General features: G+C 35.7%; 1 long non-coding RNA gene across 4 annotated transcripts in view; it reads left to right on the top strand.

The window, feature by feature from the left end:
• LOC136849705 (uncharacterized) overlaps positions 1 to 7396 on the top strand; it is a 626170-nt gene that overhangs the window by 616361 nt on the left and 2413 nt on the right. For all 4 annotated transcript variants that reach the window (XR_010856389.1, XR_010856388.1, XR_010856390.1 and 1 more), the window contains 2 exons: positions 331 to 489; positions 6918 to 6995. This is a non-coding gene — a long non-coding RNA (uncharacterized lncRNA). The remainder of the gene's footprint in view (positions 1 to 330; positions 490 to 6917; positions 6996 to 7396) is intronic.

The raw sequence follows: 7396 nt of genomic DNA on the forward strand, positions 1-7396 counted from the left end.
TCTCTCTCTCTCTCTCTCTCTCTCTCTCTCTCTCTCTCTCTCTCTCTCTCTCTCTCTCTCTCTCTCTCTCTCTCTCGTTCCATTTTTTATATAAATTTGTCCATTTGCTTGCTTGTTATTAAACTTTAAGGCTTCTAAATGATTACATGACACACACACACTCATAATGTACTCTTGTACTTTATGTACTCTTTAAATTCAAGGTTAGAAATTACTTATTATTGATCTTTGCCATCAAGAAAAACATTCATTTCCTGCTTATACTGCAATGTTTTTGTCAAGAGAACATTTTGTCCTTTACTTTTTATAATTGTTTTTCTGTTATTCTAGAATGATGGATGTAATCTCACGAGATGAAGTTGAAAGTGCAAAATCAGTTGACAAGGAAGGTATGCTGCCAGTGTTATTTAAGAAGACCCACAAGCTATTTATGAGGGAGAATTACTTTTGTAAAGATTTTTCTGCACTTCATGAACTTCACAGAAAATGGTACAGTACACTGTGATTCCAGGATATTCTTTAAAAAATGTGATTTGTTAAAGACCAGATTTAAAACTGAGACTTAAAATTAAGCCCCCCTCCCCCTTTCTCTCTTTTATTACATTTTCTAAACACAGTACCTGTATAAGCTAGCAATATATCTTTATGAACTGCTTACAGTAATATGTTTTGGTCCTCTTTGCTTACTTTCTCCGATTAATTTTTCTAAGCGCCAGTGCAAGCACTGCACTACATATTTGTTGGTAGAAAAAAAATAGTACTAAAAATTTAGCATGTTTTTATGTTTGTACTATAGTAGTGTATTATTTACTTATATGGGCAAGGTAAATTATATACCACTCACATAGTAATCTTTTTGAGTGGTGGTATATGAAGAATGTCATCAATTATACTACTCACTACTTCTCCCAGTTTGGCTCGCCATTCTGTCATTGGGGTCAGTCTTCTCCTCTGTCTTGACAACTGATCCTTGAGTTTCTCAAGTAACTGATGTTCACTTAGTGGCTTGCTAGGTCTGTCCTAACCTATACTGATCTTACTGTCCACAGCTCCTTATTCCTGCTATTCAGAGCAGCCCAAGGAGTCTTTATTTCCTAGGTGTTCCCCCATCTGCCACCCAGGAGATCCGTCTGGTAGGAGTCTATTTGAACTGGTGCCTATTTGGAGTGCAACTGGCAGGACTTAGTTATATTTCTTAAGGTGTTTTAGGGCTAAGAATTCAGATGAGGTTTTAATCTGGATGTATATAATCCTGACAGGTAGTTAAATAGATCTGAAACCATAGAGCAAGGAGTCCTGGTCATGGAAACACAATCACAAGTTTTTCTCTTTAAAATTTTTTTTGTAAATGTCATATTTTTTTTTTTTTTTTTTTAATACTATCATCACTGTTAGCACAAAACTGGCTCATCTCCTGCTGCTTCATCCTACCCTGGGAGTCTTCTCTTCCTGAAATTAGGCAATTCATGCCTGCTTTATTGGAAATCATTTTGAATTTTGCAGCCTTATAGACATTGCTTTTGTTGCCAGGTGGAACATTTCAGAAGATAAAGGTGGGTTCATTGGATTCTTGTAAGTCCAGGGTATTTTGGGAGTTCTCCATTGGTACGTACCATTTATCTAAGGGTCAGTGAAGCTCTTCTTTAAACTTGTAAATCCTTTCCAAAAACCCAACCCTACCTCCAACAGCATTGATAGAGAAGGTGCATGCTGGGTGTGAGGAAAAACTGATCGAGAGAAGCAAGATTTGTACTCAGCAGCTGTAACCATATTGCCAAAGGCAGTTCAAAACATAGACAAAACCTAATAAGTTTTTTGTACTTTTTGGTCTTTGTCATGTGGACCTTATGTTTTCCAGTTTTTGGTCTTTGACATCAAATTGATGACCACTGCAAAGGTATTGATGAGAGGTTGACTACGAGGTGTAAAACTAGAGTACCTAATGTGGTTGAGCAAGAGGACACTTTCTTGTCAAAACTTGTTCTCAGTGCAGTATCTAATCTTGGAAGTATGACCCTTTAAAGCACTGAGGGAAAGTTGTTTGTTCGGGTGGATCTTGTAGGGCAGTTTTTTTTTTTTTTTTTTTTTTTTTTTTAATAAATACCATTGTTCATTCCATGGTAGATTCCTTACAGAAGTTAGTTCATCTTGTATTAATTTTTTACTGCATGTATAAAATCTTGAAGGAAGGTGAACTTTCAAGGAAAATAACAGATAACTCCCTAGCAATCAGACTGAAGGGTCAAGTAATTAAGATTTTAACTATATTCTTTAATCAAATGAAAAAGCAAAAGGAAAAAGAGAATCCATTTTTAATTAAGTCTGCCCTTACTCAGCATTAAAGTATTTGTTCTTAGAGAATGTCCTACTTACAGGAATGTCTTTTAGAATGTTAAAGAATGAATGAATGGTTATTGAAACAACAAATGTGGAGTTTTTTCCCAGTTCCACCTTTAGATCCTTATACGTGTACAGCACTTCATTCTGTTAACTTTCTGGATCTCTGTATTAAGCTGTTCAACCATCCCACCTCCCTGTTTTTACTGTCTGAAGCACTGAATGGCCAAAATTATCCCAGTGCTTGGCTTGACAGCCTAAATTTCATAAATCATTATTATCTACTGTGGTGTGGAATTTGCAGCAATATCTCCAGATAAAAGAAAATCTAAACGCTTTTAATACCCTAGGGAAGAGACTGTTTTCATCATAGTGTTAAGATTACAAAAGTGATTATTTTTAAGTAATTATGGAAGTAACATAGGTGCAGTAAAAGATTAATGTTCAAAAACTTCCCCAGTCTTGCAGATTAGATGTACCCTTTAGTGAAAATGCACATAAACGGCTGAGTATGTGATAAGTATTAATAGAAATACTGTAACCTAAAAATTTCCATTAACAGTTGTGACATCACTTTTGTTCCTTTTAATGAATAAATTGTAGGGTTTAATGGTTAAACATGGTTTAAGGTGGCTAAATCCATTGTAGGATTATGGCAGTTCACAATACATGTACAATTTAGGACGTATTAAACATAAGTCCCGTATGTACATCTGTCAATCTTCAACTCATTAAACAATTTTTTGTGACTAAATAACACTGCCAAATTGACAAGGCAGTGTTTACATCTGCTTAAAGTTACCCATTGCTTCATCCTCCTCTATGTTACATGTTATGCCTTTCCATTCTGTATGGATTCTAGGTTACCTGTTTCCTTGTGGTTCATGCCTTTGTTATATTTCCTTGAGTCATTCCTGGGTTAGGTTCATTCATTGAGCATCATTTTAAATATACTTCAGTGACTTTCAGGCAATACCTGCTCATGATGTGTACATCACCATTGGCCCTTTGAGGATGTGGATCAAATGCATCCACTTACTGCTTGTGTGCTAGGAAGGTATGCATGCAGTGATTCTCCTTTTATACCTTCTTTAGCTAAACAGATGAATCATTGTCCTGATGAAGCAGTGGTCAGTTGGGTTTGAAGGTGGTTATTGTTATCATATACTTACGTTTGACAAAAACTGTAGCTAGTTCCAGTGCCAGTGGACAGTGCATGGAATCTGAAGGTGAACAGTACTTCATCTGTATTTTTTAATGGCTTTAGTTTACCTGCAAACCTTTCCATCTAAAAATTGAACAGCAATTGGGAGGTTTGGTGCCACTGAGATTTAGTCCTCAATAGGTTGTCCTTTCAGACGTTCTCTTATCTTAGATGTTTTCCAGCCATTGTCTAATTTTGACTTCCCAGACACCCGACTTGTTCCTCCCATTCTGTTTGGCTCTGACAGATGTAAGTTCTGGTCTTCCCTGGCACTGTCTTTGCTAAGTGTTGGTGGTATTGATTTTATTCCTTTAAGAGAAAGGATTTTGGTTTGTTTACCAGATAAAAGGTTGATATGTATGAGAAGTCCATCTTCTGCTATCATTGTAGCCCTTGAAGATGTTGAATTTTCAGTATGGGAGAAAAATAGATTTAAGGCGCTGCTTTGAATATTCAAATAAGCCATAACCACAAATTCCTAAGTTCGTGAAAGTAAGCTTTTGTATATGTGTCGGGTCAAACAAATGTTCCTAAGCATAATCCAAGCCAGATACTGTATACACTGCAGTGCCAAACAGCAGCTTGTCAGAATGTGAATTCCTGTAGTTGTATACTTCATTTTTTCCAAGTTGCTTGCTTAAAGAAATTGTAGCAATAGCTTTTCCAAAAATCTCAGAATTGTCTTAATTATGCATGCCAAAGATTAGTGAGAGTCCACTATTGAAGGAATTTGTTCTGGGATGGGCTTATTTGTTGTGATTTCAAAAAATGATCCATTGTCCTCCAAATCCTCCCCACATTCCCCAGTGCCAGCTTCTTTTACTTAGTCCTATTAGCCCAGCTTATGGTGGAATTGTGTCCATACATCATCCAATGGACTTTAGCTCTTTAACTTAGTGTTTTCCTCCCTAGTTAATGTACTGCTGTAGTTAAGCTTTTTAACACCTAGAGTAATTCCTAGAGTAATTCACATTTGAAAGAAAAGGAATTTTAATGAAAATGGCAAGTATTGAAGACTAGTTGAAGCACTGTATTTTTTTCATGTACAGTAAGCATTTCCTAGCTGCATCCACTTTTTAGTCATTTATGTAATTCACCTGTGTTCCCATTTCCTTTCTTTAACCCTTAAACGCCGAGCCTCTATTTACAAAAGTGTCTGCCGTATGCCGGCGGCGTTCGGGAGTTAGCGCCGAAGTGGAAAAAAAGTTTTTTTCAAAAAATCACAGCACGCTTAGTTTTTAGGATTAAGAGTTCATTTTTGGCTCCTTTTTTGTCATTGCCTGAGTTTAGTATGCAACCATCAGAAATAAAAAAATTTTCATTATCATATATAAATATTGAAATATATGACAGCGCGAAAAAAAATTTCATAATTGTATACAAATCGTGCTGTGAGCAAAACGGTTCAAGCTAATGAATTATTTTTTTTTCTTTGTATTGTACACTAAATTGCGATGGTTTTGGTATATAGCAAATTGTAAAACGATCAAAGCAACACAGAAAATATCACAAAATGATGCATGGATTCGTAACGCGCGAACGTAAAAAAGTTTTTTTCAAAAATTCACCATAAATCGAAATATTGTGCCAGAGACTTCAAATTTGTTGCAAAATGAAGGTAAATGATTGAATATTACTAGAATGTAAGAGTTTTAGCTTACAATTGCAGTTTTCGACCATTTCTATTTATCGTGATTTATATGAAAATATTTCAAAACTGATAAAAGCTACAACCATGAGTTATTTTTTGTTGTACTCTACATGAAATTGCGAACATTTTCATATATAAAACTTTACGTAACGACTAATATAAAACGGTGCAAACATTAGGACAAAGTGACGAAAGAATTTCCGAGATGTTCGGCCGAGTTACCGCGCGGACGTAAGGAAAACGTTTTTTTCAAAAATTCACCATAAATCGAAATATTGTGCTAGAGACTTCCAATTTGTTGCAAAATTTAGGTAAATGATTGAATATTACTAGAATGTAAGAGTTTTAGCTTACAATTGCGTTTTTCGACCATTTCAGTCGAGTCAAAGTTGACCGAAGGTTGAAATTTTGGCACTTATCGTGATTTATATGAAAATATTTCAAAACTGATAAAAGCTACAACCATGGATTGTTTTTTGTTGTATTTTACATGAAATTGCAGACATTTTCATATATAAAACTTTATGTAATGGCTAATATAAAACGGTGCAAAAATGACGACAAAATGACAAAAGAATTTCTGAGATGTTCGGCCGAGTTACCGCGCGGACGTAAGGAAAAAGTTTTTTCAAAAATTTACCATAAATCGAAATATTGTGCTAGAGACTTCAAATTTGTTGCAAAATGAAGGTAAATGATTGACTATTACTAGAATGTAAGAGTTTTAGCTTACAATTGCATTTTTCGACCACTTCGGTCGAGTCAAAGTTGACCGAAGGTTGAAATTTTTTGTAGTCGACGTATGGTACGTCCACTCGTCACCGGACAGACAATTTTAGTCGACTTGCGATATGTCCAGTCGGCGTTTAAGGGTTAATCTGCTGTCCAATACCTCTGTTCCCTCTTACTGCAGCTGTGGGGTTTCTTCCAGTTACACCTTTATATCCATGTACTTAATTTACTTTTCTTGATCTCTGTATCTTGCTGTCCAACCACTCCAATTCCTCTTTTCACTGTCGTAAGTGCTGATTGCCAAAAGTGCTAAACTTAGTCTTACAAGGCCCTAGGTTCTTAAGAACTCTTTTTTTACAAGGCCTTAGGTTCTTAAGAACTCTTGGAACACTTAATATTGATGAAAAAAATAGTGCTTCAACTAGTTTTCAATACTTGGCATTTTCATTACTAAAATTCCCTTTCTTTCAGATGTAGATCATTCTAGTTGTTAAATGGTTTAGGGTTGACAGACTAAATTTTGCAGGTCAAGAAAGTTCCAAGTCCTTCCCCCCTTTTATACTGTTATTAAAGATTAGTTTTCCCGAGTCCCATCACTGACCAGGATGTTGAATCTCGTGAAAACTGCCTTCTGAGCATTACATATGCACTGTGCAAGTTATTTTTGTGCTGATACTAGAACCCAGGCTTCATAATAAGAGGAATCTTTCTATGAGCAAGATCTAATTTGACAATTATTTCTCTACCCTTGCTGAGTTTTTCTACCTAGAATATTTCAGTCTGAAGCAAGTTTCTTTAAGTCAGATTTTTCAGAAAGTGGAACACTTAGATTTCCGTTACCTTACTATAATGACAGCAGGTGTACAGTAATAGACACTTACTAATACTTGCAGTTTTGCCATCTTCTCTCAAGGGTAGTTAAGGAATTGGAAAGGTGCTTTTTTGTTGTTACCCCCTCAGATCACCTAATTACAGTACACACTTTTCCTACAGATGTTTTGAGGATGCAGAATCTTCCAAACTCCCCAGTGTGACCTCCAGTTTGTTTAAATGATACGTCTTGAATGTCCTGTAAGTTGATATGCACCCTTTCAGTGCATTTTTATTAATAAGGAAGTTTCTTAATTTTCCAAAGCTATTTTATCTTTCTACTTATCCTTGTTAACTATTTACTTCGTTGAATCTTCATTAATACCGAAGATTAGACAGCTTAAAGTAACTTGTAGCACCATTCCCAAAAGTAAATATTTTTTACTTTTTAGTGGAATCCCATGTCCTCGTGTAGTTTCTTCCTGTGCTGTTTGTATTGGGAGTTTGCTGCAAGTCATTCTGTGCAGCTGATCTCATTTGATTACCATCATACTCTTTTGGGGTATTGTTACCCTCATTTTTCCAATGATCATGCAATTGCCAGTGAGGGTCACAACAGTTAAATGTACAAATACATACAGTTTGTCTCATTCTTCTGGGGA

Source organism: Macrobrachium rosenbergii, chromosome 21 (genome assembly GCF_040412425.1).
Source record: "Macrobrachium rosenbergii isolate ZJJX-2024 chromosome 21, ASM4041242v1, whole genome shotgun sequence".
NCBI lineage: Eukaryota > Metazoa > Arthropoda > Malacostraca > Decapoda > Palaemonidae > Macrobrachium > Macrobrachium rosenbergii.